This window comes from Ranitomeya variabilis, chromosome 6 (assembly GCF_051348905.1).
Source record: "Ranitomeya variabilis isolate aRanVar5 chromosome 6, aRanVar5.hap1, whole genome shotgun sequence".
Taxonomy (NCBI): Eukaryota; Metazoa; Chordata; class Amphibia; order Anura; family Dendrobatidae; genus Ranitomeya; species Ranitomeya variabilis.
Genome location: NC_135237.1, coordinates 450,207,606 through 450,231,619, shown reverse-complemented (window position 1 = coordinate 450,231,619; position 24,014 = coordinate 450,207,606). Strand labels below are relative to the sequence as shown.

The following is a 24,014-nucleotide window of genomic DNA, read 5'->3' as shown; positions in this document are numbered from 1 at the left end:
ATCTATAATGGCAGAGCCTGGAATAACAGCAGTAGCCAGATGCAGAGTATCTGCCTGAGCCAGACACTGGGACCGATGTCTCCGCTGAGCAGGCTCCATTGCGGCTGGAGAAGAATGGGAGACCGCAGTGGAGATGGCTCAAGACTCCCCCTGTGCAGAGGCGGGAACTCGAGCCCCGACAGACGATCTGGCCAATTACTTCAAAGGAAAAATTTACCACATCCGACAGGAAATCATCTCCCAATCCCCTCATACCATGCACTTTCCTCCCTCCCCCACTGCATCTAGCTCACTCTCTGACTTTGAACCAGTCACAGATATTGAAGTAATCAGGTTCCTTGCATCTTCTCGCCCTACCACTTACACCAGTGACCCCATTCCATCACATCTCCTCATGTCCCTTTCCCCTGCTGTCACCTCTCACCTAACGAAAATATTCAACCTCTCACTCTCTTCCCGTATCTTTCCCTCCTCATTTAAGCATGCCATCTTACATCCAAAACTGTGCTGCTAACTATAGACATGTCTCTAATCTTCCCTTCATCTCCAAACTCCTCGAACGCCTGGTCCACTCCCGGCTTATCTGCTATCTCTCAGATATCTCCCTTCTCGACCCTCTTCAATCTGGTTTTCGCTCTTTACACTCTACTGAAACTTGCCTCACTAAAGTTTCTAATGATCAGCTAAGTCTAATGGTCACTACTTCATACTAATTCTCTTGGATCTGTCCGAGGCTTTGATTGTGGAATGGTAATGTCTAGAGTTGAGCGACTTTTACTTTTTTTGGATCGAGTCGGGTTTCGCGAAACCCGACTTTGTCAAAAGTCGGGTCGGGTGAAATCGGTCGATTATTGTGAAAAGTCAGGGGCCGACTGAAACACGAAACCCAATGCAAGTCAATGGGGAATCAAAGTCGGCAGTGAGTGGTGGACAGGAAAAGACCTACAGTGCCCATTTTAATGCCAAAAACATCAATTCTTATTACTTAAGCTTGTCAATCTTAATTTACTTTATAATAATAGTTAGGCATTGAAAACTGGGGGTCATTTGGCTAAAGCTGTGGGGGGTAGGGTTGGCTCAAGATTTTCGTGGGCCCAGGAAGCGCGGAATACGTCACGGCGGTGGAGCAGGGAGAGGTAAGTATTTCAAATTTGCAAGTGCTGTGATCCTGAGCAAGCAGAGGGGCCACTCGTTGGCACTGATACTGGGCCCCTCATAGTACAGCGGTGTGTTTGACGGCGGGTGGCACCTCCCACTGTCAGAGACACTTTTGCATACTATGAGGGGCCCTGTGCCAGTGACGTCGCCAACGAGTCTGCCCCCCCACACCTGATGAAGGAACCTGCACTTTCATCTGCACCTTCCTCTTTGTCCCCGTGTAAGGTGGTATAGTATGCGGGAAGGGAAAACCTGACTTTCAGCAATGTCAGATTCTGGCTGTGTAGAGTGCAAGGGGAATGTAGTGGTCTGGGTCAATGTACCAGCAGACTCATCTAGCAGTGGCTGGGCAATAGGCAGGATGAGGAGGAAACACAGATATAGGCCCAAATAATAAAGTAGGCTAAATGCAGTTCAAATGTGGTAACAGGACTAAACAGGCGGCATTGCTTTGTTCAGTGGAGGAAAACTGTAATGAGTGGCAGACACAGTTAGTAGACCCAAATAATAAAGTAGGCTAAATGCAGTTCAAATGTGGTAACAGGACTACACGGGTGGCATTGCTTTGTTCAGTGGAGGAATACTGTAATGAGTGGCAGACACAGTTAGTAGGCCCAAAAAATAAAGTGGGCTAAATGTCTGCCAAAAAATTGTTCATAAATAAACAGGTGACATAGCTAGGTACAGGGGTGGGCTCCTCTGCTGAGTAGCAGACAGTGGTAGTAGGCACAAAGTATTAACTGGTCTAAATTGAGTCCAGGGCCCCTGTATATTTTAACTATCATCTATCATTTCAATAAATTTGTATTGGCAGTGCCATTGAAGGATTTAACAGCACAGACTACACAGTGGTGGAGCAGGGAGAGGTAAGTATTGCAAGTGGTAGAGCACTGTTTGAGCTGGGGGGAACACTCTCTCGTGGGCGGCGGTACTGGCACAGGGCCCCTCATATTACGACCGTGTGTCTGACAGTGGTTGTGCACCACCACCATCATAGACACTTCATTGTACTATGAGGGACCCTGTGCCAGTGCCGTCGCCCAAGAGTGGGCCCACGCACCTGTCCAGGCAAACGGCACTTGCACGGGTGCTTGGACCAGGTGGTGACCTCGACCCTGTGGGGGGAGTCAGCCCATTTAGGGAGTTATAAAAATGGCCTGTGGTGGACATTCAGCAGCTGCAAATGGAGGAATTGGAGAAGTCAGTAAGAGGAGGCCAAAAGCAAGACATTTTTCAGGCAAGTTACGTGTCAGCAGGGGAAGGTGGGGCAAAATAATTTGAAATCCATGATTGGTTCATTTTAATGAAGGTTAGATCATCAACATTTTGGGTAGCCAGACGTGTCCTTTTTTCGGTCAGTATTGAACCAGCAGTACTGAAGACTCTTTCTGATAGCACACTAGCAGCAGGGCAAGCGAACTCCTGTAATGAATATTCTGCCAATTCAGGCCAGGTGTCTATTTTAGATGCCCAGTAATCAAAGGGGAATGACCTGTGAGGGAGAACATCGATAAGGGAGGAAAAGTAGTTCGTAACCATACTGGACAAATGCTGTCTCCTGTCACTTTGAATCGATGCAGCAGTACCTGTCGTGTCAGGGGTCATAGCGAAATCACTCCACAACCTGGTCATAAAACCCCTCTGTCCAACTCCACTTCGGATTTGTGCACCTCTAACACCTCTGCCGCATTGCCCCCTACGGCTCGTGTGAGAACCATCACCGCCGCTGTGTGCTGGGAATGCCTGAACCAAACGGTCTACAAGAGTTGCTTGTTTGGTAGCCAATATTTGCTCAAGGTTCTCATGTGGCATGATATTTCGTAATTTTCCTTTATATCGTGGATCCAGGAGGCAGGCCAACCAGTAATCGTCATCGGTCATCATTTTGATAATGCGGGGGTCCCTTTTTAGGATACGCAATGCATAATCAGCCATGTGGGCCAATGTTCCAGGTGTCAAATCAATGCTTGTGTTGGGTTGAGGAGCACTTTCTTACAAATCAACATCACTTGTGTCCCGGAAAATCCCTGTACCTGACCTTGCAACGCCACCAGTTTCTATTGCCCCCTGAGAAGCATCCTCCTCCCATAAATATTCATCCCCATCATCCTCCTCCTTCTCCTCTTCATCCGCCACCTCGTCCAGGACAGTTTCCTGAGCAGACAATGGCTGACTGTCATCAAGGCTTCCCTCCTCCTCGGCTGCTGATGCCTGCTCCTTAATGTGAGTCAAACTTTGCATCAGCAGACGCATTAGTGGGATGCTCATGCTTATGATGGCATCGTCTGCACTTACCAGCCGTGTGCATTCCTCAAAACACGGAAGGACTTGACAGAGGTCTTGTAGCTTTGACCACTGCACACCAGACAACTCCATATCTGCCATCCAAGTGCCTGCCCGTGTATGTGTATCCTCCCACAAATTAATTACAGCACACCTCTGTTTGCACAGCCTCTGAACAATGTGCAGTGTGGAGTTCCACCTTGTTGCAACGTCGATTATTGGGGAAGATTCAGTGATCGCTGATGGTACGGCTGGAGTGTACGGGCGACCGGCGGATGTGCGAGCAAAGTCTTTGCACCTTCAGGAGCAGGGCTGGTAACTCCGGATAATTTTTGAGGAAGCATTGCACCACCAGGTTCAAGGTGTGAGCAAGGCAAGGTATGTGTTTCTGTTCTGAAAGGGCTATGGAAGCCATAAAATTCCTTCCGTTATCACTGACTACCTTGCCTGCCTCAAGATGTACACTGCCCAGCCTTGACTGAGTTTGTTGCTGCAAGTACTCGGCCAGTACTTCTGCGGTGTGTATGTTGTCGCCCTGTTGTGAATTTACCTTTTTGGCTCCCTCTAGTGGTTACTAGTGATTTGACTCTGGGAATGTCTGCCATCCCTTGTATGCTCACCTGGGTCGTTAGGTCAGGGGTGCTGCTATATAAGCTCCCTGGACCTTCAGTTCAATGCCTGGCAACGTTGTAATCAGAGCTAATCTGTTGTGCTCTTGTCTACTGATCCTGGTTCCTGCTAGATTAAGCTAAGTCTGCTTTCTTGCTTTTTGCTATTTGTTTTTGTTTGCATTTTTGTCCAGCTTGTACATAATCTGTATCCTAACCTTGCTGGAAGCTCTAGGGAGGCTGGAGTTCTCCCCCCGGGCCGTTAGACGGTTCGGGGGTTCTTGAATTTCCAGTGTGGATTTTTGATAGGGTTTTTGTTGACCATATAAGTTATCTTACTACATTCTGCTATTAGTAAGTGGGCCTCTCTTTGCTAAACCTAGTTCATCTCTGTGTTTGTCATTTCCTCTTACCTCACCGTTATTATTTGTGGGGGGCTTGTATCCAACTTTTGGGGTCTATTCTCTGGAGGCAAGAGAGGTCTTTGTTTTCCTCTTCTAGGGGTAGTTAGTCCTCCGGCTGGCGCGAGACATCTAGCGACCAACGTAGGCATGTTCCCCGGCTACTTCTAGTGTTGGCGATAGGAGTAGATATATGGTCAACCCAGTTACCACTGCCCTATGAGCTGGATTTTTGTACTTCGCAGACTTACTTGTTCCTCTGTGACCCTCGCCATTGGGGTCATAACACGCCCAAACACTTCATTTGTAACACAGCCTGCTGACACTTACAACTAGCTGTTCCATAATGGGACACCTCGTGTGCAACACTGGCAGCTGCGGATGGAGTGGTCGTGGGACTGCACTCTGTGGATGAGCTTTCACTTCTGGAGGAGGAGGAGGAAGGGTGGTGAACGCCTACAGCCAACTGTTTCCTAGATCATGGGCTAGGCAGAACTGTCCCACTATGTCTGTCCCCTGTGGACCCTGCATCCGCCATATTCACCCAGTGCGCCGTGATGGACACGTAATGTCCCTGGCCATGCCTACTGGTCCATGCATCTGTTGTGAGGTGCACCTTTCCACTGACTGATTGCCTCAGTGCATGGACAATGTGGTCTTTGACATGCTGGTGGAGGGCTGTGATGGCTTTTCTCGCAAAGAAGTGTCGACTAGGTAGGTCATAGAGTGGTACTGCATAGGCCATCAGGTCTTTGAAAGCTTCGCTTTCAACCAACCGGTAGGGCATCATCTCTAACGAAATTAGTGTAGAAATGTGGGCGTTCAAACCCTGTGTACGCGGATGAGAGGATGAGTACTTTCTTTTCCTAATGAGAGTCTCTTGTAGGGTGAGCTGGACTGGAGAGCTGCATATGGTGGAACTAGCGGTGGAGGTGGTGGACCTGGCGGATTGAGAGAGGGTTGGTGATGGTATTCTTGATGTTGGCCTACATACAGTGTTTCCTACCAATAACCTTATGATTCCTTGACTGATTTGGCCTTGCGACGATACCTCCACATTTGCTGCTGGTGGTGTCCTAACCGGTGGGCTTACAGTGAGGGAAGCAATGTAGCATTGCTGACTACCTTCATTCTGAGCAGGTGCACCAACGGTATGGGACATTTGGTAGTTAGTCCAGGCTTGCAAGTGCATGCTGGTTAAATGTCTAAGCATGCACGTTGTATTTAAATTTTGAAGATTCTTCCCTCTGCTAAAGGTCTTTGAGCATTTCTTACAGATAACTTTTGACTGATCATTCAGATTTTGGTTAAAAAATTGCCACACTACACTCTTCCTACTTTGGAATACCTTTTCAGGCATTGCACGCTGTGCTACTTTCACCGGATGGCCACGCTGTCCTAAAACTGTTTTTGTGTTTGGCAAACGTTTTTGGCCTGATATGGGCCTGCCAGATGACAGCTGTTGCGATGTAGATGGCTGCTGCAGATCATCCTCCTCCGCTTCTGAGCTACTGGCAGCGGCACCCACTCCCCCAATGGCTGCCAATCTGGGTCAACAACTGGGTCATCTATCCCCTCCTCTTCAATGTCATGTGCACCTTCCTCTGTGTCACCGTGTAAGGTGCTATAGCGTTCTGGACGGGGCACCATAGTCTCATCAGGGTCAGATTCTGGCTCAGTACACTGCGAGGGCAATGTAGTGATCTGAGTCAATGGAACAGCATAATAATCTAGCTGAGGCTGTGCATCAGTGCACTCCATGTCCGATTCATCTTGTAATGGGCAGTTGACAATTTCCTTTTCTAACCCAGGCACGGTATGTGTAAAGAGCTCCATGGAGTAACCTGTAGTGTCGCCTGATGCATCCTTCACTTTTAGTTTGTGTGAAGGACACAAGGAAACGTCTTGTTCCTGACTGGAGCATCCACTGATGACTCGCTGCTTTTATATTTGGAACTTTCTGAAGAGGAGGCGAAAGAGCTAGAGGCTGAGTCAGCAAGGAAAGCCAAAACTTTTTCCTGCTGCTCTGGCTTTAAGAGCTGTTTTCCTACTCCCAGATAAGGGAGCATTCGAGGCCTTGTGTAGCCAGACGATGGCTCAACACCTCCAACCTTAGGTTCTATTGTGCTTTTGCCACTACCACCAGATGCACCACCACCACCACAATCAGTACCAGCTGGCAACCACCGCCCACGGGCTCTTCCACCAGACTTCCTAATTTTTTGGAAAATCTAACCAAAATAACAACCGTTATATGGTACTGTAAAATAAAGTAGAAGGTGTATATAAACTTGCTGAGAATTTAAATCTCCCTTTTTTTTGGGAGACTGAACCAAAACTCAGGCCCCGTCCATAAAACAACGCAATCTAAGTGGCAGAAAGTGGCTGGCTGACATAGGACAAACTAACAGCACTGAAGTATATCCACTTTGTGAGAATTTGAATCTCACTTTTTTTTTTTGGAGACTGAACCAAAACTCAGGCCCAGTCTATAAAACAATGTAAGTGGCAGAAAGTGGCTGGAAGATATATGAAAAAATACAAGGACTGTAGTACAATTTCAATCTCCCTACAATGATCTCAGGACAAGTATGGCAGCAATAAAAAGGACTGCTGCACACAAAAGTGTGGACAAATAAACAAGATAACTGTGCAGAAAGGAGCAACAGGATTTTTGCTTTTAAAAAAGCAGTTGGTTTGCACAGCAGCGTGCAAACAGCAATGCAGCTATCAGGGAGCCTTATAAGGCAGCCTAATAAGCTACAGAGCTGATGCACAAAAATATAGCCTCCACTGTCCCTGCAAAAAAAAGGTGGTGTTGGACAGTAGAAATCGCTGCAGCACAAGCAGTTTGTGGGTTAATCTTCCCTCCCTAACTATATCACTTCTTCTGATGAAGCTGCAGCAACCTCTCCCTATGCTAAGATCGGCAGGAGTAAGATGGCGGTCGACGTGCCCCTGTGACGCCGCAGGAAGCAAGCCAATCACTGTCATGCCCTTCTCTAAGATGGTGGCGACCGAGACCTACGTCATCATGCTGCCCACACTCTGCGTCCTCCTCCATTGGCTAAAAAATGGTGCTGAAAGCGTCATATGAAACGTTACTTTCGTGCGCAGATCGCCGACCTCATGGCCGATCCCACACTAGGTGCCGAAAGTCGGCGATTTTTCAATTTGTCCGATCCGTTTCGCTCAATCCTAGTAATGTCTAGTTTTCCTGTGTCAGGATAATATTAATTTAGAATGTATAAGTGGTTTTCTGTGCTGCTGATGAAAATCCACGGATGAATCAGACACACAGGATGAATGAATATGCGTTTTTTATTTGTGGTTATATTCTGAAGAAGAAGTTGGATAACTTTGAAACGCTTAGATAATAGAAAACGCATATTCCTCTATCCTGTGTGTCCTGATTCATTAGAGAATTTTCACAAATAGCTCAGAAAACCACCTACACATGCCAATTGAATATTATCCTGGTTTTCAGCCAGTGGCTTTCAGCAGCTGGTTCAATTTGCTCAGAAAAGAGTTGTGTGATCACAACCTCACCAGGTGAGAAAAGTTTTGATATCCTTTTCACTTGTATGATCGGAAAAAACCCTATTGCGCTCTTTTGCTCCTCAGTTTCTCTTCCTGTGCCAGCACAGACCACAATGTGGCCAGCACTTCATCCAGGTTGGTTCCCATCAGTATCAATTAGTTTATTATTGTTTAACAGCTTCAAGCTCCTAGAAAACCTTTCTTTTTGCCTGGACAACCCTTTTAAGCTGTATGGAAATGTGACACCCCAGGGTCCTAGTTGTCAAAGTGGCATTGCTTTCCTCACGGGGAGAGTGATGTCACGCTTGGAAGCGAAGGATGATCTTCTTTATCAGGTAAACACAAGCACACAACATGTTCACACTCCAGGCCAGAAGGGGGAGCCCTGGATTCAGCTTGTGGATGGCTCCCCTATATAAACATTCTCGTTTGGAGGGAAAGTCAGTCAGAGAGTTAGTTCCTGTCAGGGAATGCCAGAGAGGAGCTTTTCAAGGAATATCAGCTTAGGCGGAGCTGGTTAGAAAGGAGTATAGTTGAGCAGACGTGGGAGTCTGCAGCTCCTGGCAGAAAGAGAGATAAAGGACCGAGGGGCCATGCAGCCGCAAGAAAGAGCTGTAGCTCCTGGACAGAAGTAACACAGAAAAATGAACAGATTTGTAGTGAGCGTGCAGGAGAGCGAAGCACAGTTGAGTGACAACTGGGGAGGACAGCTGCAATTGGGCTATCTAAGACTTCAAGACTTACAGCAGAAACCGGCAGGACAGCTAAACTACACGTAACTTGTCCACCCTAATACACAGGTGACACAGTGGCGCATAGAACCCAGGTCGTGATAGAGACCCTGTAAAAAGGTTTGAGCCACCTGTCATACGGGTTTGTTTCCCACCTTTAAGGAGGACAGAAAGAACTGTGAGGACCTTGCCAGAAGCCATAGGCAGTAAGGGACTACAACACCACCATGCTAGTAGGAAGGCTTCTAACTCCACCTGGTATAGGGGAATTCGTTTCCAAGACAGCCGGACCCTGCCTGTACCTGTGATCTGGTGCCCTGGACTGTGGCTGCCTGAACAGTACAGTAAACTAGGTAAAGAGACTGCAAACCTGTCCTCTGTTCTTTACTGCACCACTCACAATCCTCTTATATACATCGGGAGCCCTGAAGACATACTTCACCTGTGGGAAGTTATACCATTTCAGCTGCCATAACATCACCCCAGAGGACCCCTTTAAGCAGCGTCAGTCCCCATTGACTGAACATCACAGGTGGTGTCACGAATATAAACTTTATTCAAAACCCCTTTATGGACTTTCCCTTTATCATGGGCGCCCATGGCCAAGGACCGGGTCGCCGCCACAGTGACATCCCCTTTAAGTACCGGACCCGGTACCGGGTACCCTAAAGCCCTGGTGGGCGTTTCACAAACTCATGCCCAGCAATAATTTTTTATGGTGGACTTAAGAGATTTAGTGCAACATTACAGTAACGTGTATGATTTTAACTTTTGTCTATCCTTTAGAAGGAATCATAGCTCAATTTACATGGGAGCCTTAGCACAAAGCCCTATGTTTTTAACATTTAGCTGTCTTGAATGTGTCAAAGAAGAATGGAAATCCCTGGAAAAACATACCAGCACATGAGTGTGAGAAAATGTTAGGTTCTCTTACCAACAATTTTCAGTTATTTTTATTACGCTTATTATACTTTATGGTACATTTCTCAGCAAGGAAAATTATTATTTTTCACAGCAACCAGCTGACAACTTCATGGTCTCTGTGGTCAAACCTGAATGAACTTGTGAGAAGTTCGATTTCGAAAAAGCATTTTGACTGCAATCCACTGGCTGTAGCCTGCAGCGTGACAAAGCAAATAAATGTAGAAAAAAGGGGGCTATGGATTGCTTTAGAATAAAATGAGCAGGTATAAGCTGCAAAAAAAAATTCTATCAGATAAATTCAGCTTGGTAGATATTAAATTATCAGCAGCAGACAGTAATGGAGCTTTTTGAAGTATGCTGTGAAATCTATGTATTCACATACAGTGCCTGCAGGACTTGCACTGATGTGGATATGTGCATATAGACTCCCCTGCCTACCTAGCGCAAAAATCTCTGGACCCCCAAATTAGCCCTAAAAAGGACTGTTGGATTCTCAGGATTTGTGGACTGAACACTAGCAAACCTACACTAACTATTAAAAGAATTCTGACCATATCTCAGCAGCAGCTCTCCCTATACTAGCTAATTCCGGAGCAGAATGCGGTGAGCAGGGTGGTGCCAGATCTCTTATAGACCTGATGATGCTGTGCGGCCAGCCAATCACTGTAATACCACAAAAAAATGGCTGCGGCATTACAGTGCATGGCAGACAATCCCTGCATGGTCATTGGTGCTTTAAATAGCGCCAAAATTGCAGGGCGGAGACCCGAGCTCCCGCCAAATAATTCCAGTAATACTCGGAGCACACCGAATACACCGAGCATAGTGATACTCGGGCAAGTACCGAGTAGTGGCAAGCACGTTCGCTCATCACTATTAAAGTTCAAAAGTTAATTTGATTAAAAGGACAATGAGGCAATGGACAGTGAATGGTCCACAAACTTTCAATTGTAAATAGTTAGCACCTCTTAAAATGCTTTCTACTGGTTTTGCATGAGACCAATGAAGAAACTTTTTCTTGTTGTTTGCAATGATGAGTTGTTTGTCTTAAAGGGACCAAGAAGAAAAACTGTTAGGCATGGCCGAAGAAGCGGTCCAGAAAGAAGACCACTTACGCCTTGCAGCCTGCCCAAGACCTACGTTGGTTGGGTCAGAACAGGTCCCCCATGTCATTGCTGTTGTTGGTGAGAGAGATCTCACAATTTATTGAATGACACTGTTACTGTTATAAAGTTGAAAGAATTTAATGTTTTCACCTTTAAATGCACTACCTCGGTTTTAGAAAATGTTGATCTTATTATACTGTATTAAAGCGATAGTGTTAAATATTGCTAGAAAACTAACACTTAAGGGAATTGAATAGTAGTTTGTATATCAGACAGTTAATATATGCACAAGTAAAATTTTCTATTACAGTGAGTTCTATATTTTTTAGTAAAGTTAATGTTTGGCACTTTATATATAGTTATGTAATGTTTAAGATAATAACCTCCCATAAATGGAAGCAAAAGTTTTCATAACCTGCTACATGCATGTCAAAAATCTTGTATGTCTTTAACCAATTTATTATTTTTGTTTTCCCATTCCAGGAGTACTGGATTTAATGGGGGGAGTGTAACACCTCAGGTAACCAGTTGTTACAGTGCTATTGCTTTCCTCACGGGGAGAGTGATGCCATGCTTGGAAGCCAGGAAGGATCCCTTTAACAGGTATTCAGCACATACAACACTGTTTTGACTCCATGCCAGAAGGGGGAGCTCGAGACCCGGGTTCAGGGGAGCTTCCCTAGATATAGACATATATATTCTGGCTTGGATGAGGAGTTAGTTAGTCTTTCGGAGGGAGAGACAGAAAAAGTTATTCTGTCAGAGGGACAGAGGAGAGAGGAAGCAAACAGAGAGAGCCTGAGAGGAAAGCTGGGACCGTGCAGTCACAAGAGGTGCTGCAGCTCCTGGAAGCAACGAGAACAGAGCAGTCTGTAGGAGACTAGATAGGGGAAGAGAAGCACAGGAGAAGTAAAGAGCTGGAGGAAAGCTGCGACTGAGCTTCCTCCATGCTGAAGTGCTGAATTCCGGTAGCCGGAAGGCCGAGGTTGTGCGGCTAACTCTATGCCCCAAGGCAGAAACCAGCAGACAGCAGATTGCAGGTCGCCTGTCCAACATTAACACCCGAAGGCACAGTAACAGATAGAGCCTGGAGTCATCCTGAGAGACCCTGTAAAAAGGCTCGAGTTACTTGCCATGCCGGTAGTGTCCTACCAGCAAGGGGGACAGAGAGAATGTGAGGACCTCATATAAGGCCTAAGGCAGCAAGGGACTACAACACAGTGCAGAAGGGAAGGCTTCCAACCCCACCTGGCTAGGGGGATTCCTGAGTCACTCCCAAGCCGGCCGGACCATACCAGTAGCTGTGATCTGGTGCCCTGGACTGTGGCTGCCTTACTCCAGTAAAGAGGTAAAGAGACTGCAACCTTGTGTCCTCTGTTTCTTACTGCACCATCTTTATCTATTACACCGAGAGCCCTGGGGACCCAGCTTCTCCTGTGGAAAGCCATACTATCCCAGCTGCCATAACATCACTCCAGTGGACCCCTTTAAGCAGCGTCGGTCATCCCTGACCCAATACCACAGGTGGCATCACAAACATTCTTATTCCTAAAAACCACTTTAAAGACCTTCTCTTTATTTTGGATGCCCAGGGCCACAAACTGGGTCGCTGCCACCATGACTACCCCTTTAATGACGCAATAGTAGTCACGGCACTCTGAGCTTCTTAGAGGTGCACAAGTTAGGTATCCAACCTGTCAAATATAAGCAATAAATTACTTGGCACTCAGGAGATCTTTTTGCAAGATAAGAAATTTGTTTATTCAGTGCATCCAGTTCAAAATTAAACGTTTTCGGTCTAATCACAAGACCTTCATCAGAAACAGTTTTTTGAGTACTGAAATACATATGCAAAAGAACACAAAGAGATTCTTAGACAAAATACCTGATGCACAGTATAAATACACGCATGATACATTTTGCTCAAAAAACCAAAATAAAATACATCACTTGTTGTGTGACAGACAACAATTGTGGCGGTCTGAGGGGATCCGGACTGGTGTTCCGTGAGTCGTGAGCCTTGTTCAGGAGATGCTAAGGACTGTGAACGTATTTAGGAAAATTGTTGTGAAGTGAACGTATCAAGTCTTGCCAAAGGACTATCAAAGTGGGATGCCGACTGACTGACCACCCCTAAAGGATACAGAATATGAGGTGACCTCCCAAGACGCGGAGTCATATGGCTAAAGTGCAAGGTGAACTACCTAAAACATAAAGATATAAACACATGAATACATACAATAATGCCGTTGTGCAGGTATCGTATAGAGCGACTAGGCGTAAAGCCCTGTTGAACATACTGTAATAACAGACCAACCCTTATGTGTGACCACCAGGAGCCTGTATATATTAACTATAGATATGTAGGTATAACCACATAGTGCAGTGCACATAATAAGGGTAATATGCCCCCCAAGGCCCTAAAATAATACCTGGAAGCCACAAAATATATATTTGGGCCCACAAAGGTGCCAACGTCAGACGGAGTCTGGAAGAAAAAAGCGCCTAAGAAACATAACAGAATGGAGGTGCATGACATAACGTATGGCACTGGCTCAGTTGCCCAAAATGGGACTATTCCCCTAATGTAAAAGATGTTACCTTGAAAAGTCTGGAGGTGTGGGGGATGAGCGCTGCAGAGGGGCGAGATACTCGCAGGGACGGTAGCGCTGTGGAGGAAAGAAGCAGGGAGTAGGTAACCGAGCCAAGGAAAGTGCAGGAGGGGGGACGGGGGCGAATGCTGCTGGGAGGGGGCGCTGCTGTACCTGTAACCTCTAAGAACACCGGCGCTGTGCTGCAGGGGTCGCGTTGCTCCCGGGACTGCTGACAAGCAGCGGCACTTCCGGGTTTAAGTGCGCGCTGCCAGAGGGTCACCTGACCCATCACGTCATGGAGGTCACATGACTAGAGAAGCTGCGCATGCGCAGAAAAGGTGCTGGCATAAGTAGAGCCATAAAGATTTACGGAGCCTGCGGCGCCTGCGCACAGGGGCTAGAAACTAGGAAAGCTGTGTATATGATAGCAGGGGCCATGTACAGGGAGAGCCACAGCGCAGGGTGGACCATTTGAAGATCGGACCGCTAGATAGGAGGCTAGAGCTGATACATGGGCAAGGCTGGGGACAAGCGTCCGAGACAATCTGCCCAGTGGCAAAGATAACCGTGCAAGTCAGAACAGGTGCCTAGATGGTGGTCACACAGGTGCGATATAGAGATAGGGTTAATACTCTATATTAATATGGCATTATGTAGGGATACTGTACCATGTGAGGTAAAGCCAGTGCTCAGTGCATGAGATGCAATTAATGGTTCTATGGAGGAACAAGGGAAAAACATGTAACAGTTAAAACCAAGACATTACTAGACAAACAAGGTCAATATACATCACCAATGTACTCTAAACGTACACAGTGTATTACAAAAAAGCTGAGACGTCATAGTCCCTGTTTAATCCCTTAGGTTCTAGAATCTGTAGTGTGTAAATCCAGTATGCTTCCCTCCTTTGGAGCATTCTGATGTGGTTTTGACCCCTTCTAGGGATGTCTATCTGTTCTAGAACCTGGAAACGGAGTTGGGCAATGCTATGATTCTTTTCAGAAAAATGATATGGGAGGGGGAGTTGCGTCTTATTACATCGAATAGTGGATTTATGTTGGGCTACTCTCTCCCTAACTGTTTGTGTGGTCTCACCCACATAGGCCAAACCGCAAGGGCATTTGATAAGATAGACCACGAATGTGGACTCACAGGTATAGAAACCTTTAATAGGAATAGCCTTTCCAGTTTGTGGGTGGAAAACAGAGGGACCCTTTTGTACATTGCTGCACTGAAGACAGTTTAGACAGGGGAATGTGCCTCGTCTCTGAGTTTGTAGGAAGGTTTGCTTGGGGACCACCGTGCCTGGGCCAACATCTGCCTTGACTAACCTATCCTTAAGGTTCCTAGCTCACTTAAAACATGACAGAAAAGGCACTTTGAACTCTGGAATATTAGGGTAACTTTTAGTTAAAATGTTCCAGTGTCTCCTGATGGTAGACTGTACCAGGCCAGAGAAAGGGTGAAAAGTAGAGACAAAGGGGATTCTCTTTTGGTTATCCTTGGGTATACTATTTGATAAATTCCGTTTGGCATCCATCAAAACCCCTTGGGGTTAACCCCTATCAGTAAATTTATGTTCCATCTCAATGAGTCTGGTTTTTCTGACATTTTCATCGGAGACAATCCTGTCAACTCTATGGAACTGCGATTTGGGAATAGAGTTCTTAATAGAGGGTGGGTGGCAGCTGGTGAAATGTAAAAGACCATTGCGATCTGTTGGTTTAGTGAATAAGTCGATCGCCAAGTGGCCCTCCTTCTCCTTGTAAATCAAGGTATCCAAAAAGCTGATCCTGTGTGTGTCATGTTGTATGGAGAATCTGAGTTCAGGCCAGATACTATTGATGTGTTGGTCAAAAGGCAGGAGTGATTCAATTGGACCGTCCCAGACGCAAAATATATCATCGATATATCTCCGCCAAACCCTACAGTGAGCCGTGAATAAGGGATGATTATACACGTAGTCATTTTCAAAGGCCGCCATGTATGCTACAGCGTAGGGTGGGGCTACGTTCGCGCCCATTGCTGTGCCTTGTTGTTGGGCATAAAAAGTATCCTGAAACATAAAGTAGTTTTCTTTAAGTACCAGGCCCAAAATGTCGGCACAGAAATGACGGATTTTGATGTCTACTTTGTTATCACTCAGGAGTCTATCTGTAGCTGCTAAGCCTTTCTTGTGAACTATCAATGTGTACAAGCTGTTGACATCCCAAGTAATCAAAAGGGAAGAGGGGGATATGGGGCCCAAGGATCTAATGACTTGAATAAAGTCATTAGTATCCAGCAAAAAAGAGCGGGTGGTTTTAATTAGTGGCGTTAGAATTTTCTCCAGTACCATTGATAATGGTGACACGACAGAATCGGTCAGGGATACAATAGGCCGGCCAGGTGGTTTGACTAGTCTTTTATGTATTTTAGGCAAAACATAAAATATTGGGGTGATGGGGAAACTTTTAATGAGGAAATCCCTCATTTTGCTATCGATGGTGCCTGCTTGAAAGTGAAAGTCTATGATAGGTGCAATTTTTTGGACTAACTGATTCAAAGGGTTATGTGGTATTACTTTGTACACCGTAGTGTCCCCTAATTGTCTAAACACCTCCTCAAGGTAATCAGTCCTATCCATGACTACCGTTGCCCCACCCTTATCTGCTGGTTTAATTATCAAAGACTTGTCCGACGATAGTTGCTCCAGTGAAAGTCTCTCTGAATGTGAGAGATTGGTGTGGAACTGGAACTTCCCCCGATCCATCTCCCGAGTCAATGTGTGGATGTCTCTCTCAACAAGGGAAACGAAAGTTTCCACTGGTGGATTGGACCGTGGTGGCATGTAAGAACTGTGGGTTCGTAGCCCCAGGTCACGGAGTTCAAGTAAGGTCTTGTCCTGCCTTGAAGGATTCAATGCAGGAGGTTGTTCTGAGAAATGGACACATAGTCTGAGGTTACGATAAAACCTCTGTAGGTCCATGCTGAGTTCAAATGAGTTGAACTTGTACATAGGGCAGAAGGATAAGCCCTTTTGAAGTACGGCCAGTTGATGTGTGTCCAAGTTTTTTGAGGAAATATTGACTACCAGTGGGAGGTCCTTACCTGTTAGCGTGTTGCCATCTGGTTTCTGGGTTCCCCGGCGGCATTGGCCCCCCCGCCTCGTTTTCTCTTTTGGCGGCCGCGATTGTTCCCTAAAAAAGAAGAGTGGGAAGTGGAAGGATTTGAGGTGCCGGGCCTGGTGTTGATGGAGCCAGAAGAGCTTAGAGAGCTGTGTCGCCTGGTGGAATGCCGAGTATCCTGCCACTGGTAGACTCGGTTTTGTAAATAATCCTCGGTGTCTCGTAGAAACTTCGATCTTTTCCTCTTTTCTACTTCTAATCTGTGTGACCGTAATAGCTCTTAATTTTTTATCTTGAGTTCCTGGAACTCCTCCTGGGGCATAGTGCTGGTCAATTGGCTTTCGATAGCGTTTATTTGGGCGTTTACCGTATCCAGGTTCTTTTGAAGATAAGAGAGGGTTAAGGTCATCAAGTCCGCTGAGCATTTGTTCAGAATGTGTTCAAACTTTGTGCAGTAATCTTTATCTTTCCTGAAGAAGGTCGGTTGTAGAGGGACCCGTAGGCCCCTTGGGCTCCCTCCGGTGGTTGTAAGTGGTAGCGCTGCTGTCTCTGAATCGCAGCATTTATCAGGTGTGTTCACTTTTTGCAGTTTTGACTGGGCTATTTAGTCTTGCTTCACCCTTTAGTCAGTGCCAGTTGTCCATTGTTCCTGGAGGATTCACATCCCTGCCTGGTCTCTTCTGCTTTGCAGTTCATTTCAACAAAGATAAGTTCTGGCCTTGATTTTTGCTGTCCACATGCTGTGGCCTTATTGTTCAGTTATATTCCATGTTTTTGTCTTGTCCAGCTTGGTCCGTATAAGGATTTGTTTAGCCAAGCTGGTATCTCTGGAGATGCAGATATACCCTTCATATCTTTAGTTAGCTGTGGAGATTTTGTATTTTCAGTGGTGGATATTTTCTAGTGTTTTAATACTGACCACATAGTACTCTGTCCTATCCTTTCTTTTTAGCTAGAAGTGGCCTCCTTTGCTAAATTCTCATTTCAGTCTGTGTATGTTGTTTCCCTCTCCTCTCGCAGTCAATATTTGTGGGGGGCTGTCTATCCTTTGGGGATTTTCTCTGAGGCAAGATAGTTTTCCTTTTTCTATCTCTAGGGGTAATTAGTCCTCCGGCTGTGTCGAGATGTCTAGGGAGCGCTAGGTACATTCCACGGCTACTTCTAGTTGCGGTGTTAAGTTCAGGGTCTGCGGTCAGTACAGGTACCACCTTCTCCAGAGTACGTCTCATGCTGCTCTTAGGCCACCAGATCATAACACATATCCCCCTCTTCCCTTTTGATTACTTGGGATGTCAACAGCTTGTACACATCGATAGTTCATGAGAAACGCTTAGCAGCTACAGATAGACTCCTGAGTGATAACAAAGTAGACATCAAAATCCGTCATTTCTGTGCCGACCTTTTGGGCCTGGTACTTAAAGAAAACTACTTTATGTTTCAGGATACTTTTTATGCCCAACAACAAGGCACAGCAATGGGCGCGAACGTAGCACCACCCTACGCTGTAGCATACATGGCGGCCTTTGAAAATGACTACGTGTATAATCATCCCTTATTCACGGCTCACTCTAGGGTTTGGTGGAGATATATCGATGATATATTTTGCGTCTGGGTTGGTCCAATTGAATCACTCCTGCCTTTTGACCAACACATCAATAGTATCTGGCCCGAACTCAGATTCTCCATACAACATGACACACACACGATCAGCTTTCTGGATACCTTGATTTACAAAGAGAGGGAGGGCCACTTGGCGATCGACTTATTCACTAAACCAACAGATCGCAATGGTCTTTTACATTTCACCAGCTGCCACCCACCCTCTATTAAGAACTCTATTCCCAAATCGCAGTTCCATAGAGTTGACAGGATTGTCTCCGATGAAAATGTCAGAAAAACCAGACTCATTGAGATGGAACATAAATTTACTGATAGGGGTTACCCCCAAGGGGTTTTGACGGATGCCAAACGGAATTTATCAAATAGTAAACCCAAGGATAACCAAAAGAGAATCCCCTTTGTCTCTACTTTTCACCCTTTCTCTGGCCTGGTACAGTCTACCATCAGGAGACACTGGAACATTTTAACTAATAGTTACCCTAATATTCCAGAGTTCAAAGTGCCTTTCCTGTCATGTTTTCAGCGAGCTAGGAACCTTAAGGATAGGTTAGTCAAGGCAGATGTTGGCCCTGGCACGGTGGTCCCCAAGCAAACCTTCCTACAAACTCAGAGACGAGGCACATTCCCCTGCCTAAACTGTCTTCAGTGCAGCAATGTACAAAATAGTCCCTCTGTTTTCCACCCACAAACTGGAAAGGCTATTCCTATTAAAGGTTTCTATACCTTTGAGTCCACATTCGTGGTCTATCTTATCAAATGCCCTTGCGGTTTGGCCTGTGTGGGTGAGACCACACAAACAGTTAGGGATAGAGTGGCCCAACATAAATCCACTATTCAATGTAATAAGACGCAACTCCCCCTCCCATATCATTTTTCTGAAAAGAATCATAGCATTGCCCAACTCCGTTTCCAGGTTCTCGAACAGATAGACATCCCTAGAAGGGGTCAAAACCACATCAGAATGCTCCAAAGGAGGGAAGCATACTGGATTTACACACTACAGATTCTAGAACCTAAGGGATTAAACAGGGACTATGACGTCTCAGCTTTTTTGTAATACACTGTGTACGTTTAGAGTACATTGGTGATGTATATTGACCTTGTTTGACTAGTAATGTCTTGGTTTTAACTGTTACGTGTTTTTCCCTTGTTCCTCCACAGAACCGTTAATTGCACCTCATGCACTGAGCACTGGCTTTACCTCAGATGGTACAGTATCCCTACATAATGCCATATTAATATAGAGTATTAACCCTATCTCTATATCGCACCTGTGTGACCACCATCTAGGCACCTGTTCTGACTTGCACGGTTATCTTTGCCACTGGGCAGATTGTCTCGGACGCTTGTCCCCAGCCTTGCCCATGTATCAGCTCTAGCCTCCTATCTAGCGGTCCGATCTTCACATGGTCCACCCTGCGCTGTGGCTCTCCCTGTACATGGCCCCTGCTATCATATACACAGCTTTCCTAGTTTCTAGCCCCTGTGCGCAGGCGCCGCAGGCTCCGTAAATCTTTATGGCTCTACTTATGCCGGCACCTTTTCTGCGCATGCGCAGCTTCTCTAGTCATGTGACCTCCATGACGCGATGGGTCAGGTGACCCTCTGGCAGCGCGCACTTAAACCCGGAAGTGCCACTGCTTGTCAGCAGTCCCGAAAGCAACGCGACCCCTGCAGCACGGCGCCGGTGTTCTTAGAGGTTACAGGTACAGCAGCGCCCCCTCCCATCAGCATTCACCTCCGTCCCCCCTCCTGCACTTTCCTTGGCTCGGTTACCTACTCCCTGTTTCTTTCCTCCACAGCGCTACCGTCCCTGCGAGTATCTCGCCCCCTCTGCAGCGCTCATCCCCCACAACTCCAGACTTTTCAAGGTAACATCTTTTACATTAGGGGAATAGTCCCATTTTGGGCAACTGAGCCAGTGCCATACGTTATGTCATGCACCTCCATTCTGTTATGTTTCTTAGGTGCTTTTTTCTTCCGGACTCCGTCTGACGTTGGCACCTTTGTGGGCCCAAATGTATATTTTGTGGCTTCCAGGTATTATTTTAGGGCCTTGGGGGGCATATTACCCTTATTATGTGCACTGCACTATGTGGTTATACCTACATATCTATAGTCAATATATACAGGCTCCTGGTGATCACACATAAGGGTTGGTCTGTTATTACAGTATGTTCAACAGGGCTTTACGCCTAGTCGCTCTATACGATACCTGCACAACGGCATTATTGTATGTATTCATGTGTTTATATCTTTATGTTTTACGTAGTTCACCTTGCACTTTAGCCATATGACTCCGCGTCTTGGGAGGTCACCTCATATTCTGTATCCTTTAGGGGTGGTCAGTCAGTCGGCATCCCACTTTGATAGTCCTTCGGCAAGACTTGATACGTTCACTTCACAACAATTTTCCTAAATACGTTCACAGTCCTTAGCATCTCCTGAACGAGGCTCACGACTCACGGAACACCAGGCCGGATCCGCTCAGACCGCCACAATTGTTGTCTGTCACACAACAAGTGATGTATTTTATTTTATTTTATTGAGCAAAATGTATCATGCGTGTATTTATACTGTGCATCAGGTATTTTGTCTAAGAATCTCTTTGTGTTCTTTTGCATATGTATTTCAGTACTCAAAAAACTGTTTCTGATGAAGGTCTTGTGATTAGACCGAAAACATTTAATTTTGAACTGGATGCACTGAATAAACGAATTTCGTATCTTGCAAAAAGATCTCCTGAGTGCCAAGTAATTTATTGCTTACCCCTTTAATGATGACCGGACCCGGTACCGAGTACCCCAAGGCCCTGGCGGGCGCTTCACACTTAGTGGCACTATGTATCAGTACTTGTACAGAGAGTGGCATTATTTGAAAACCTTATTTATTCTATTCATAGCTGGACAGTACAATACAAGCACATTTGTCTTTAATGTCTCCATTATTTCCTCGATTTCCTACATTAGATTGTAAGCTTGCGAGCAGGGCCCACACTCCTCTTGATATCTGTTGACATGTATTACTCTGTACTGTCTGATATTGTTTGTACAATGTCCCCTCCGAATTGTAATAATAATAAAAATTATTATTATCATTATACAAGAGTTAGAGGAAAAGTGATTGCACATAAAATGACTGTTGCCTGGTCATACACCCTGCTTCTCTTTCCATAGATATGTACTTTTTGTGAATTAAAGATTTTCCACTCCATTTGGTGAGTGCCAGATTTTCTTCCTTTTTTTATATTTAATATGTGTCTTACTCAGATACAGATTTGCACCATTGCTATTTGTTCCTACGTCCTGGCTAATGTTTGTCTGTTTGGATACATAGAGATCAGTGCCTAACGCATTTCTTTTATATGGATAATACCAAAGCACCGCACACGTTATTTCATTTGTACTGAGGGTAAATGATAAAGACCAAATAAATCTCGTATGTTGATTGTAATGTACTGAGATCCAACTGGAAGTATTGTCTATATTGATATAATTAGTAAATGGCTTAATTTATTTTATTTGTATATTAAAATTTCTTTAAAGTAATAATGTGTTTATATAACATACAATGGTTTTATATAGTAGGAGATGCAGATAATTGAAGTAGAAATGTTGAATAAAAAGTGGAAAAGTGGAAAACGATAAGAAATAGTAAATAAAATAATAATAATAATAATAATGCAAAATCTTCACTTAGTTGATTGTATGCTTGTAACCAACATTTAACAATTGTGTGCAAGAATAAAACATTAATGGCAGATATCCAAAACATGATTTTTTTCTAAAGCGTAGCTACTGAAACTCTGCACGTCAACTGTAAGGGTGCATTAGTAAGTTACACGCTCTGACACATGACAAAAGCCACAGTTCCCACCAAGCTTGTGCCTCTTTAGCCTATTTTTAGAGGATATAGGCAATATGCCACCTGTAGGTCACTATTCACAATAGACACAAATCTGTAAGAGATATATATTTTCTCTTTCACCGTGGTGTGCTTTGAATTGATTCCATTAACCACCTACTATTTCTTCCATCTTCTCAACTGTATCCAAGAACATTATTAGAATGGCATTAAAACATGTGACATCTAACATTTAAATCATGTCAAAGGGCATAGCCGTCAGGCTTACATTCACCTAAGGGGAAGAAGTCACAGGGATCACTCTAAGAAGTTGTAACAAATGATGTATAAAAAGGCAGACGAGGATTCGGCATGGATCTGTGTGGACGCCATCATAATTGTAAACCATCTGGAATTCGGTCGGAGAGCGGAAATACCAGCTGCGAATGCTCATTTACATAAATATTGTATAATTTAATTAAGAATAACATGCAACGGTTGGTGCTAGCCTGCTTATAAAGGCAATGCTGCTGAGACACAATCTTCTCACAAAGTCTGGACATGCTGGTTTCATTATAAGGTGCTCCAAGATAATCCTCAGCTCTGTGAACAAAGTCCGGCAGTAAGGATTTCTTCTGGAGGAATATCGCAGGGTTAGGAATCTGTAGTAAATAAAAGGCTGCAACAAGCTCCCCTGACCGCTGAGCAGCTTGAAGACAGTAGCTGGCATTAAAAAGATCTCATTGCAAGCGATGAACTTGAGAATATTTTGCTGATTTGAATTCAGTTTCTCCAGAAGTGATCTGATAAATGGCATACTGTTTGCTCCCTTGGTATCCAGGACCTTCTTAGTATATGTTGATGCATGAAGCAATGAAAACAGCAAAACGGGGAATATGCTCATGGTGAGAGGGTAGGAATTGACGAAGATGAGTGAATACAAAAGGTAGTGGCAGCTGTCCTCTAACAGAGCCTGGCTCAGGAATGCCCGGCTCAGCTGGAAGTGTGGTAACCTCTGGTGTAGTCGCAGGGCACTGGTGAGGGCATTGGCCAGCAAGGCACGTTGATAAAAACTGGCAGCTTCATGTAAGCCTAAAATAGGAAGAATAAATAATGCCGAACAGTATACTGTGAACCACCGCGACAGCCACATAGCTGTGTCAAGTTTATTCGCCATCATGAATTGCACTGCTCCTCCCTGAGGGGGGTTGTTAGGGACGGAGTCCGCCATGTCTGCCAATTCGCACACAAGTCCCAGTAAATATTGCTAGAAAACTAACACTTAAGGGAATTGAATAGTAGTTTGTATATCAGACAGTTAATATATGCACAAGTAAAATTTTGTATTACAGTGAGTTCTATATTTTTTAGTAAAGTTAATGTTTAGCACTTTATATATAGTTATGTAATGTTTAAGATAATAACCTCCCATAAATGGAAGCAAAAGTTTTCATAACCTGCTACATGCATGTCAAAAATCTTGTATGTCTTTAACCAATTTATTATTTTTGTTTTCCCATTCCAGGAGTACTGGATTTAATGGGGGGAGTGTAACACCTCAGGTAACCAGTTGTTACAGTGCTATTGCTTTCCTCACTGGGAGAGTGATGCCTTGCTTGGAAGCCAGGAAGGATCCCTTTAACAGGTATTCAGCACATACAACACTGTTTTGACTCCATGCCAGAAGGGGGAGCTCGAGACCCGGGTTCAGGGGAGCTTCCCTAGATATAGACATATATATTCTGGCTTGGATGAGGAGTTAGTTAGTCTTTCGGAGGGAGAGACAGAAAAAGTTATTCTGTCATAGGGACAGAGGAGAGAGGAAGCAAACAGAGAGAGCCTGAGAGGAAAGCTGGGACCGTGCAGTCACAAGAGGTGCTGCAGCTCCTGGAAGCAACGAGAACAGAGCAGTCTGTAGGAGACTAGATAGGGGAAGAGAAGCACAGGAGAAGTAAAGAGCTGGAGGAAAGCTGCGACTGAGCTTCCTCCATGCTGAAGTGCTGAATTCCGGTAGCCGGAAGGCCGAGGTTGTGCGGCTAACTCTATGCCCCAAGGCAGAAACCAGCAGACAGCAGATTGCAGGTCGCCTGTCCAACATT

At 45.2% G+C, this 24,014-nt stretch overlaps 1 pseudogene; it reads right to left on the bottom strand.

Moving 5' to 3' along the window:
• Positions 1 to 22,179: 22,179 nt before the first annotated feature.
• On the bottom strand, positions 22,180 to 23,169 carry LOC143781230 (transmembrane protein 33 pseudogene; annotated as a pseudogene).
• Positions 23,170 to 24,014: the final 845 nt, after the last annotated feature.